The following is a 10,000-nucleotide window of genomic DNA, read 5'->3' on the forward strand; positions in this document are numbered from 1 at the left end:
AGAGACACTTCAAGGCTAATGTGGCAACGCAATGACATCGGTAAATGGTTACAGAAAGGATGCATTCATGGGAAAAAATGACATAAAAAAATAATTAATTAATTAAATGCTTACAGCACCTGGTATTCCCAGGCGGTCTCCCATCCAAGTACTAACCAGGCCCGACCCTACTTGGCTTCCGAGATCAGACGAGAGCGGGCATGCTCAGGGTGGTGTGGCCGTAAGCGAGTGCTGACTCGATTCGAGAGACACTTCAAGGCTAATGTGGCAACGCAATGACATCGGTAAATGGTTACAGAAAGGATGCATTCATGGGAAAAAATGACATAAAAAAAATTATTAATTAATTAAATGCTTACAGCACCTGGTATTCCCAGGCGGTCTCCCATCCAAGTACTAACCAGGCCCGACCCTGCTTGGCTTCCGAGATCAGACGAGAGCGGGCGTGCTCAGGGTGGTGTGGCCGTAAGCGAGTGCAGACTCGATTCGAGAGACACTTCAAAACTAATGTGGCAACGCCATGCCATGGGAGAACGCTTACAGAAAGGACGCATTCATGGGAAAATATGACATAAATAAATATTTAATTAATTAAATGCTTACAGCACCTGGTATTCCCAGGCGGTCTCCCATCCAAGTACTAACCAGGCCCGACCCTGCTTGGCTTCCGAGATCAGACGAGAGCGGGCGTGCTCAGGGTGGTGTGGCCGTAAGCGAGTGCGGACTTGATTCGAGAGACACTTCAAAACTAATGTGGCAACGCCATGACATCAGTGAACGCTTACAGAAAGATCGCATTCATGGGAAAAAATGACATAAATAATTAATTAATTAAATGCTTACAGAACCTGGTATTCCCAGGCGGTCTCCCATCCAAGTACTAACCAGGCCCGACCCTGCTTGGCTTCCGAGATCAGACGAGAGCGGGCTTGCTCAGGGTGGTGTGGCCATAAGCGAGTGCTGACTCGATTCGAGAGACACTTCAAAACTAATGTGGCAACGCCATGCCATGGGAGAACGCTTACAGAAAGGACGCATTCATGGGAAAAATGACATAAATAATTAATTAATTAAATGCTTACAGCACCAGGTATTCCCAGGCGGTCTCCCACCCAAGTACTAACCAGGCCCGACCCTGCTTGGCTTCCGAGATCAGACGAGAGCGGGCGTGCTCAGGGTGGTGTGGCCGTAAGCGAGTGCGGACTTGATTCGAGAGACACTTCAAAACTAATGTGGCAACGCCATGCCATGGGAGAACGCTTACAGAAAGGACGCATTCATGGGAAAAATGACATAAATAATTAATTAATTTAATTCTTACAGCACCAGGTATTCCCAGGCGGTCTCCCATCCAAGTACTAACCAGGCCCGACCCTGCTTGGCTTCCGAGATCAGACGAGAGCGGGCGTGCTCAGGGTGGTGTGGCCGTAAACGAGTGCTGACTCGATTCGAGAGACACTTCAAGGCTAATGTGGCAACGCAATGACATCGGTAAATGCTTACAAAAAGGACGCATTCATGGGAAAAAATGACATAAATAAATAATTAATTAATTAAATGCTTACAGCACCTGGTATTCCCAGGCGGTCTCCCATCCAAGTACTAACCAGGCCCGACCCTGCTTGGCTTCCGAGATCAGACGAGAGCGGGCGTGCTGAGGGTGGTGTGGCCGTAAACGAGTGCGGACTCGATTCGAGAGACACTTCAAAACTAATGTGGCAACGCCATGCCATGGGAGAACGCTTACAGAAAGGACGCATTCATGGGAAGATATGACATAAATAAATATTTAATTAATTAAATGCTTACAGCACCTGGTATTCCCAGGCGGTCTCCCATCCAAGTACTAACCAGGCCCGACCCTGCTTGGCTTCCGAGATCAGACGAGAGCGGGCGTGCTCAGGGTGGTGTGGCCGTAAACGAGTGCGGACTCGAATCGACAGACACTTCAAAACTAATGTGGCAACGCCATGCCATGGGAGAACGCTTACAGAAAGGACGCATTCATGGGTAAAAATGACATAAATAAATATTTAATTAATTAAATGCTTACAGCACCTGGTATTCCCAGGCGATCTCTCCTCCAAGTCCCTATGCCGACCAATCATTGAGCGCCGTTGAGCAAGTTGAGCTGCTCAACCAACCAATCACTGAGCTCTGTTGAGCAGGCCGCTTCCTCAACCCACCAATCAAATGGCGCCGTTGCTTTGAATATTAAGTGCATCACGCGAGTGACAAACGTAAATAACACTACTATCATCATTTGATTGAGATCGGTTACAGCAAACAAGAGGTAAGTCCAGTATATTTACCAGTATATTCATATAAATGCTTTCTAACAGTTTTTTGTATGGATTCGCGTGGATTTACGTGCAGTAATTACAAAGTTATTAAAGTTTTAAAAGCTTTAATAGAGAAAATATAGTCGCCCATCTAAGTTAACTGCTAACGTGTATCGTAAAGTGCAGTTATTCGAGTCTTTGTAATATTTTACTCAAATTAAATACTTTGGAAATACCCAAACACAATCAGGGCTGGACATTAAGACTAAACTACTATCCAAATACAGGTAGATTTTACTTATTGCTAGTAATACTAATGCCAGTTTTTCCTGTTGGAATTGACTGACTACATACTGTACAATATGATAATCCATTAACAGTCAATAACATGTTAAAACACTGAAAACACAAGGCAAGCAAAAATAAAGTCTACAATTATAAAACCATTACCTTTTGAACTTTCAGCTAATTATGTGAAATATCACATTAAAAAGTAAATTTGATAACATCAATAAAATACCTTTTTACTCCTACTTTAGGTAATAGTATTAGCAGTACTGTTACTTGTGTACATGTTTTGCATCTCCTGGTTTTCCAGTGTTTAGTCCCCTGTACAGTTTGAAAAGAAGAAACCAATCTGAATATGTTTCTGTTTTATTACAACAGATAGAAATCATGGATGTGGAGGGACACAATTGCGTGACAAGAGTTTGTCTGTGAAGTCCAACCTGACTCGGCACATGCAGCTTTTTCCAAAGGAAAACACATTTTCCAAAGGAACATGTGTGTGAAGTGTGTGGGAAAAGCTTCTCACTGAAACAGCATCTGAGCAGGCACCAAAAACAACACCTGTACCCATGCATCCGTCTGTACAGGCAGGGAGAGGCCAAGCTGCAGTGTACGGATGGATCTGCATCGTCTCAGAAGAGCATCCTGTCCTTTGTCAAAGCTGCTGGTACTTACACCCCTCCTCTGCCCCAGTCTCCCCTTCCTTGTGCCCGTGTGCTGAGGCGTGCGCACATGATCATGGAGATGGAGAAGATGTCTGGAGAAATCCTCTGCATTGATGGCACAAAAAAGGTATGTGTATTGTATCAATTCATGAAGTTCAGCAGACTTAATATTTGTTTAGTCACTTTAAAATGACTTGAGCCAACCTATTGTTTTGAAAAAGGGACTTTGGCCTCACTGTTCAGCGTTCAAATGTGATGGATACAAAATGTACATGCATTGTAATTCATATAAATTATATTGGGCAGACAGGTTATTGATAGAAACTATCCAATGAATGTTCTGCTTTGTGTTTTCCAGGTCCTTAAGAAGATATATGGTGATGACCGGGGCACCATGCAGTATATCACCAGTGTGCTGAACGAGTGGGGCCAGTTCTTGACCACAGTGGTGGTGGCAGCTGAGTCTGAGGGGTGCTACAGACGTATGGCCAAAGGTCTGATGGCCCACTTTGAACGAGCTAGGGCTCCTGCACCTGCTGTCATATATGCAGATAACAACTGTTGTCGGTAGGTAATAACACATACATATACCCTGATAATATTTGTCATTCATTTAATGCAAAAAAAAAAGAACACATGCTGAAAATTTTTATTGTGACAGTGCTTCGTCCTTCCTGGAGAATCTGTTCAGGGACTGGGTGCAGAAGGGCACTGTGATCAGACTGGACATCCGACACTGGCAGCACCGCTGGGATGCTGTTGTCATCAAACAGAGCCATGCCAACTATGGGTTGTTTATGAGTAAAACCCTTAGCAACCACACGTATAAACATAAACATAGAATGAGACAAAGTTTGAGATCAGTTTGTTGTTTTTATTTGAGCTTTCATGCATATTACACATTGGAACGTTCTTGTTCACGGTCAGGGACTATTTTTTCTAGCGGAAGAAATGCTTTTACTGATTTAACTTCATGAAAGTTGCACTAATACATTGTTTAACTTTAATATTGTGTGGTAACTGTTTTATAAAAGCAATAAGGTACTTGAGGCAAGTGCTGTGTCGTGAATAAGTAACACGAAGCGGAGTGCCTGCAACCCCTTCAGCCGTTACTTATTCACGATACAGCACAGCCTCTTGTACCTTGTTGCTTACATGTGAACATATCTGACTTCATCAGCTGAATGGCTTAAACTTAAACACAACAAACCATGTAAATTGATAGTCATACCCATTATTTTTTATGAAATATACTCATCATCGTATGTATGATTTATTTTTGCAGGATAGATGTGGAAGAGTTTGTGAACCGGCCCATTCAACCTAAACCCCCTGTGGTCACGTACATCCTATCCAGAGCGTCAAAAGCACCTGTCCTTGTAGTGGTTCCTGCATAGCCACAGGGATCATCCATGATGCTCTGTGGGGCATCCAGCAGTCAAGGGGTCATACCTTTCACACCGCCTCCTGCGCTGACATCCAGACCAATCAAGCCTCATAAATCCACGAAGCCTTGTGGGGCCTACCAAGTACCCCAGTGTGGTGGGCAGCGTAAGAGGTACACGCCGTCCAAAGACAAGGCTGCTAAAAGTAGCCAAAAAAAATTTACATATTGCCCAGCAACTAGAAAGTCCACCACTTCAGGTTTTGAAGGTGTTGTGTTCAACAGTTTCAAACACTTCAAAAGTGTAGTAGATGAGGAACTAAAAATGAAGAAAAATAACAATTAGAGAGCCAACTACATCCCCCAAATCACAATAGCAGATTTCTGGGGTATGGTTTGTACCTGGTTCAGACCTGGATCAGACCTAGTTTACTTCATCCCCTTGTATATATTGTACACAGTATTGGGGAAAGTAACTTTCCCCAACACTGATTGTACTTATATTGTATATTGTTCAATGTGTGCATGTATAAATCTTAATAAGAATCCTGTAAATAATAACTTATTAGTACCTATTTAGCTATTTTCTGCTAAATTACTTAATAATTAATGTAAATTCTATTCTGTTTACCTTGTTACCTGTGTTATTATTGTTGTGTTGTTTATTTATTTCTATAGATATATATTGTTGAACAAATAAAAAAAGATTGTTTCCAAACATATGATTCCTCTCTCTTGTTCTCCATTTGTCCACTTAATAGAGGTTAAGACTGTCACATGAAACTGTATTGAGTATAACAGAGGCTGAATTACTTACCAGTATGGTAAAGATACAGTATTTTTCTAAAATTCCATTAAGGCCGTTTATGTGTACATTTTTCATGCTCTCTAGAGGGTGAATAGGGCAAATAGAGTGAATAATATCTCAGATATGAGCAAATTACACTTTGTTCAAGTAGCCTAATATAGCTTTTTAGATTTTTTCAGTGATCTTGCAAACATTGTAACTAAAAGTCTCAAGTTTATTTGTAAAGTGCATTAATTCATACTTCACATAGATATGAGCAAAAACATGTGTTACATTGCTTGTTTTTTATTGTTTTCATTAAAGCATTATGTTTGTTACATTACATGACAGACATCATATTATACTTAATAAAACATTCAAGTCAAAGATTCTAGCCTTCAGTACATTCAGTACAAGAGACAGATTGCTTCCGGTGGCGCTGCTCTGCGGGCGACCCGGACTCGTGTGCTTGTGTGTTGCAGATGCTTTTTACTTCTATTGTTCGTTTGTTTGGTTGGTTTTTGTCAGTCTTAGAAGAGCACCATGACGTTATTTGCACAAGGACTATTACTGGCACTGATTTTATGGCAACTCTTTAGGATGTGCCAAACTTTTCCACACGTGGAGGGCGGGTTACCACTCATTTACTCCAGAGACACGCTGTTGTCTTTTCGCTACACAAAAACAACAACATCGCCGCCCGCGGATTTATTCAACCTGCCCGAATTATTTAAAAACCTGACGTTTTGCAGAAAACTACGAAAGAGAGGTCGACGCGGGGGGACCCGACAGCGTTTACGCCGGAGAGGCAGTAGACCTCCGCTGCCCGGTATGATTTTGAGCAACGTTCGCTCTCTTAAAAACAAAATGGAAGAGCTCCGTATGAATATGAGGGTATGTTTTGAATACCGTGAGGCGGGCTTGCTGGTATTAACTGAGACCTGGCTCCATGAAGACATTCCCAACTCCTTGATTGAGCTGGAAGGTTTCTCCCTCGTCCGTGCAGACAGGTATAGAACTTCGGGGAAACGTCGTGGAGGAGGTATTTGTGTGTTTGTGAATGACAGCTGGTGCAGGAATTATTCTGTGAGAGAGACTGTGTGCAGCCCTGATATTGAACTGTTGTGCATTTCTCTAAGACCCTTTTACCTCCCGAGGGAATTTGGCAATATTATAATTTGCTCAGCGTATGTGCCTCCCTGCGGTAATGCGGCCCGAGCTGCAGCTCGTGTTGCAGATTGTGTTCACCATCAACTGCAACGCACTCCGGGAGCACCGGTTTTTATTCTTGGAGATTTTAATCACTGTAAATTGGAACTTTTCCTTCCTGGATTCGAACAATATGTCAAGTGCGTCACCCGAGACAATAGCGTGTTGGACAAATGCTTTGGTAATATAAAACATGCATACAGGGCCAGTTCAAAGCCCCCTTTGTCAAATTCTGACCATAATACACTCCACCTGATACCCACATATAAGACTGTTTTGAAAAGCAGTAAACCATTAACCAAGACAGTGACTGTATGGTCTGATGACAGTATTGAGACATTGAAGGGCTCATTTCTCTGCACAGACTGGGACATTTTCCACGGTTTAGGTATTGATGAGGCCACTGACACTATTACGGAGTATATTAAATTCTGTGAGGATTGTGTGGCCACCAAGAAGGTTATTACAATCTACCCTAACAATAAGCCATACATCACCAGAGAGGTAAAGGATTGTATCAACCGGAAAAAAAATGGCTTTTAGGAACCGTGACAGGTTGGGGCTGAAATCGGTTCAAAGGGAGCTTAATCATTTGTTAAGGGATGCAAGGAGGAAACATAGGGATGTTATAGAACAGAATTTTGCCTCTATGGACTCTAAAAAACTTTGGGTTTCCATGAAATCAGTTACGAATATGACAACACATAGAAAGGGTCTCACAATATATGATGAGCAGAGTAAAGCAGATGAATTTAATGATTTCTTTCTGAGGTTTGATACACAGGATTATTCTTTGGAATGTAATAATGTTCTACAGTCATTAACGACTGACCCCTCTTCTAGGCTAGTGGTTGATCCATTTAAAATTCAGTCACTTTTCAACCATGTATGTAAAAAGAAAGCTGCAGGCCCGGATGGCATCTCTGCTTTTCTCCTTAAAACCTTTGCTGCAGAGCTAACCCCTGCGTGGTGCCCTGTGTTTCAGAGGTCCGTTGATTCCCACACGGTCCCTGCCCTCTGGAAAAAATCGACCATTATTCCCATTCCAAAGAAACCCTGTCCTAAAGGAAATAATGATTATAGACCGGTGGTTTTAACTTCTATTGTCATGAAATGTTTGGAAAAATACATGGTATCCATATTGAAATCTGAAGTTAACACTGTACTAGATCCACTCCAGTTTGCTTATAGGCAGGGGAGGAGTACAGATGATGCAATTAATAGCATCACTCACCTAACTCTTAAGCACCTGGAGGATCCCAAGGCCTATGCACGCCTTTTGTTTATTGATTTTAGTTCTGCTTTTAATACCTTACAGCCTCACCTGCTCTTACAGAAAATGAATATGATGCATGTTAATTCATCTATTATTAAATGGTTTTATTCCTTTTTAACAGACAGAACCCAAAATGTTAGGATTAATGATTCACTTTCTAAATCAAAATGTATCAGCACGGGTGCACCTCAGGGTTGTGTAAGTTCACCGGTTCTGTTCACTCTTTATACTAATGACTGTACTAATAGTCTCCCGGGCAACCTGTTTTTTAAATTCTCGGACGACACCGCCATTCTTAGTCTGCTTCACCAGAACTCTGACACATCCCTGTATTTTTCAGAGGTTAAACAATTTGTCGCATGGTGTGACAAGAACTATCTCACCATTAACATTAAAAAAACTGAGGAGATGGTGTTTGACCCTCGGTTGGTGGGGGATCATACCCCCTTGTCCATTCATAGGGAGGAGATCAAACAGGTCACTTCATACAGGTATCTGGGTATCCACCTAGATAACCGTTTAAGTTGGAATAACCATGTAGATTATGTATGTTCCCGTTTACAGCAAAGACTGTATTTCTTACGCAGACTAAGAGTGTTTGGTGTCAGTCAAAGCATTATGTTTTTATTTTATCAGGCAGTGATGGAGAGTATTATTAGGTATGGGATGACGGCGTGGTTTGGCAATCTCTCCACACAATCTAAGTCAAAATTACAGCGCCTGGTACAGACTGCTATGAAGGTGATGGGGAGGACTGAAAAGCTCTCCCTTCAGTCCATCTATGAGCAGTCTGTACTTAGGCAAGCACGGAGAGTATTGTTGGACCCGTCCCACATCCTGCATACGGAATATGAGCTCTTGCCTTCGGGCAGAAGATACAGAATCCCTAAAATTAAACTGAACCGTTTTAAATACTCTTTTGTACCAGTCTCCATCAAAATTTTAAACCAAAACTTTTAGTTGATTTGTAATGGATAGGCCTGAAAAGTGTGCAATAACTCTGTTCTGTGCAATAACTAGGTGTTCTGTACAGTTGTTATTTGTTGTATTTTTTATTGTTTTAAATATTTTAATTTACTTATTTATTTGTGTATTTATTGTTCATAATGGCAGCTGCTTCTTTGCACTATGCACTTTGGAGTCCATGACAAATTTCCCTGAGGGGACAATAAAGTATATTCTATTCTTCTATATTCTATTCATGGTCTTACTCACAAAAACATAAAACGAACAGTAAATTTAGTATTGATGTTCTGAAGTGAGAAAACATTGACCTAACTTTGACCTCTATTTGGCCCCTCCCATATCTAACACATGTCCTCCCTCCACCGTCCTGCTGATCTGTTTACTTGGCTTTTTCCAAGGTGATCGGGACCCAGGATAGGGACTTGGAGGGGTCATGAGCCATTCCCAGGCAATCTCCCATCCAAGTACTAACCAGGCCCGACCCTGCTTGGCTTCCGAGATCAGACGAGAGTGGGCGTGCTCAGGGTGGTGTGGACGTAAGAGAGTGCTGACTCGATTCGAGAGACACTTCAAAACTAATCTGGCAATGCCATGCCATGGAAGAACGCTTACAGAAAGGACGCATTCATGGGAAAAAAATGACATAAATAAATAATGAATTATTTAAACGCTTACAGCACCTGGTATTCCCAGGCGGTCTCCCATTCAAGTACTAACCAGACCCGACCCTGCTTGGCTTCCGAGATCAGACGAGAGTGGGCGTGCTCAGGGTGGTGTGGACGTAAGAGAGTGTTGGCTCGATTCGAGAGACACTTCAAAACTAATCTGGCAATGCCATGCCATGGGAGAACGCTTACAGAAAGGACGCATTCATGGGAAAAAAATGACATAAATAAATAATGAATTATTTAAACGCTTACAGCACCTGGTATTCCCAGGCGGTCTCCCATTCAAGTACTAACCAGGCCCGACCCTGCTTGGCTTCCGAGATCAGACGAGAGCGGGCGTGCTCAGGGTGGTGTGGCCGTAAACGAGTGCTGACTCGATTCGAGAGACACTTCAAGACTAATGTGGCAACGCAATGACATCGGTAAATGCTTACAGAAAGGACGCATTCATGGGAAAAAATGACATAAATAAATA

General features: G+C 42.3%; 8 non-coding genes and 2 pseudogenes across 8 annotated transcripts; all 10 read right to left on the reverse strand.

Moving 5' to 3' along the window:
* Positions 1-107: 107 nt before the first annotated feature.
* On the reverse strand, positions 108-226 carry LOC135762068 (5S ribosomal RNA). Its single transcript, XR_010538634.2, has one exon. It is a non-coding gene; the product is annotated as a 5S ribosomal RNA (ribosomal RNA).
* Positions 227-352: 126 nt separating this feature from the next.
* On the reverse strand, positions 353-471 carry LOC135762653 (5S ribosomal RNA). Its single transcript, XR_010539200.2, has one exon. It is a non-coding gene; the product is annotated as a 5S ribosomal RNA (ribosomal RNA).
* A 125-nt stretch (positions 472-596) lies between these two features.
* On the reverse strand, positions 597-715 carry LOC135764107 (5S ribosomal RNA). Its single transcript, XR_010539667.1, has one exon. It is a non-coding gene; the product is annotated as a 5S ribosomal RNA (ribosomal RNA).
* Positions 716-836: 121 nt separating this feature from the next.
* On the reverse strand, positions 837-955 carry LOC135763521 (5S ribosomal RNA; annotated as a pseudogene).
* A 120-nt stretch (positions 956-1,075) lies between these two features.
* LOC135761856 (5S ribosomal RNA) lies at positions 1,076-1,194 on the reverse strand. Its single transcript, XR_010538433.1, has one exon. It is a non-coding gene; the product is annotated as a 5S ribosomal RNA (ribosomal RNA).
* Positions 1,195-1,314: 120 nt separating this feature from the next.
* On the reverse strand, positions 1,315-1,433 carry LOC135762654 (5S ribosomal RNA). The gene has a single exon (XR_010539201.1). It is a non-coding gene; the product is annotated as a 5S ribosomal RNA (ribosomal RNA).
* A 125-nt stretch (positions 1,434-1,558) lies between these two features.
* Positions 1,559-1,677, reverse strand: LOC135762934 (5S ribosomal RNA). Its single transcript, XR_010539470.1, has one exon. It is a non-coding gene; the product is annotated as a 5S ribosomal RNA (ribosomal RNA).
* A 125-nt stretch (positions 1,678-1,802) lies between these two features.
* Positions 1,803-1,921, reverse strand: LOC135761903 (5S ribosomal RNA). Its single transcript, XR_010538479.1, has one exon. It is a non-coding gene; the product is annotated as a 5S ribosomal RNA (ribosomal RNA).
* A 7,604-nt stretch (positions 1,922-9,525) lies between these two features.
* On the reverse strand, positions 9,526-9,644 carry LOC135764008 (5S ribosomal RNA; annotated as a pseudogene).
* A 126-nt stretch (positions 9,645-9,770) lies between these two features.
* LOC135762392 (5S ribosomal RNA) lies at positions 9,771-9,889 on the reverse strand. Its single transcript, XR_010538949.1, has one exon. It is a non-coding gene; the product is annotated as a 5S ribosomal RNA (ribosomal RNA).
* Between the last annotated feature and the right edge of the window lie 111 nt (positions 9,890-10,000).

This window comes from Paramisgurnus dabryanus, chromosome 9, assembly GCF_030506205.2.
Source record: "Paramisgurnus dabryanus chromosome 9, PD_genome_1.1, whole genome shotgun sequence".
Classification (NCBI taxonomy): Eukaryota; Metazoa; Chordata; class Actinopteri; order Cypriniformes; family Cobitidae; genus Paramisgurnus; species Paramisgurnus dabryanus.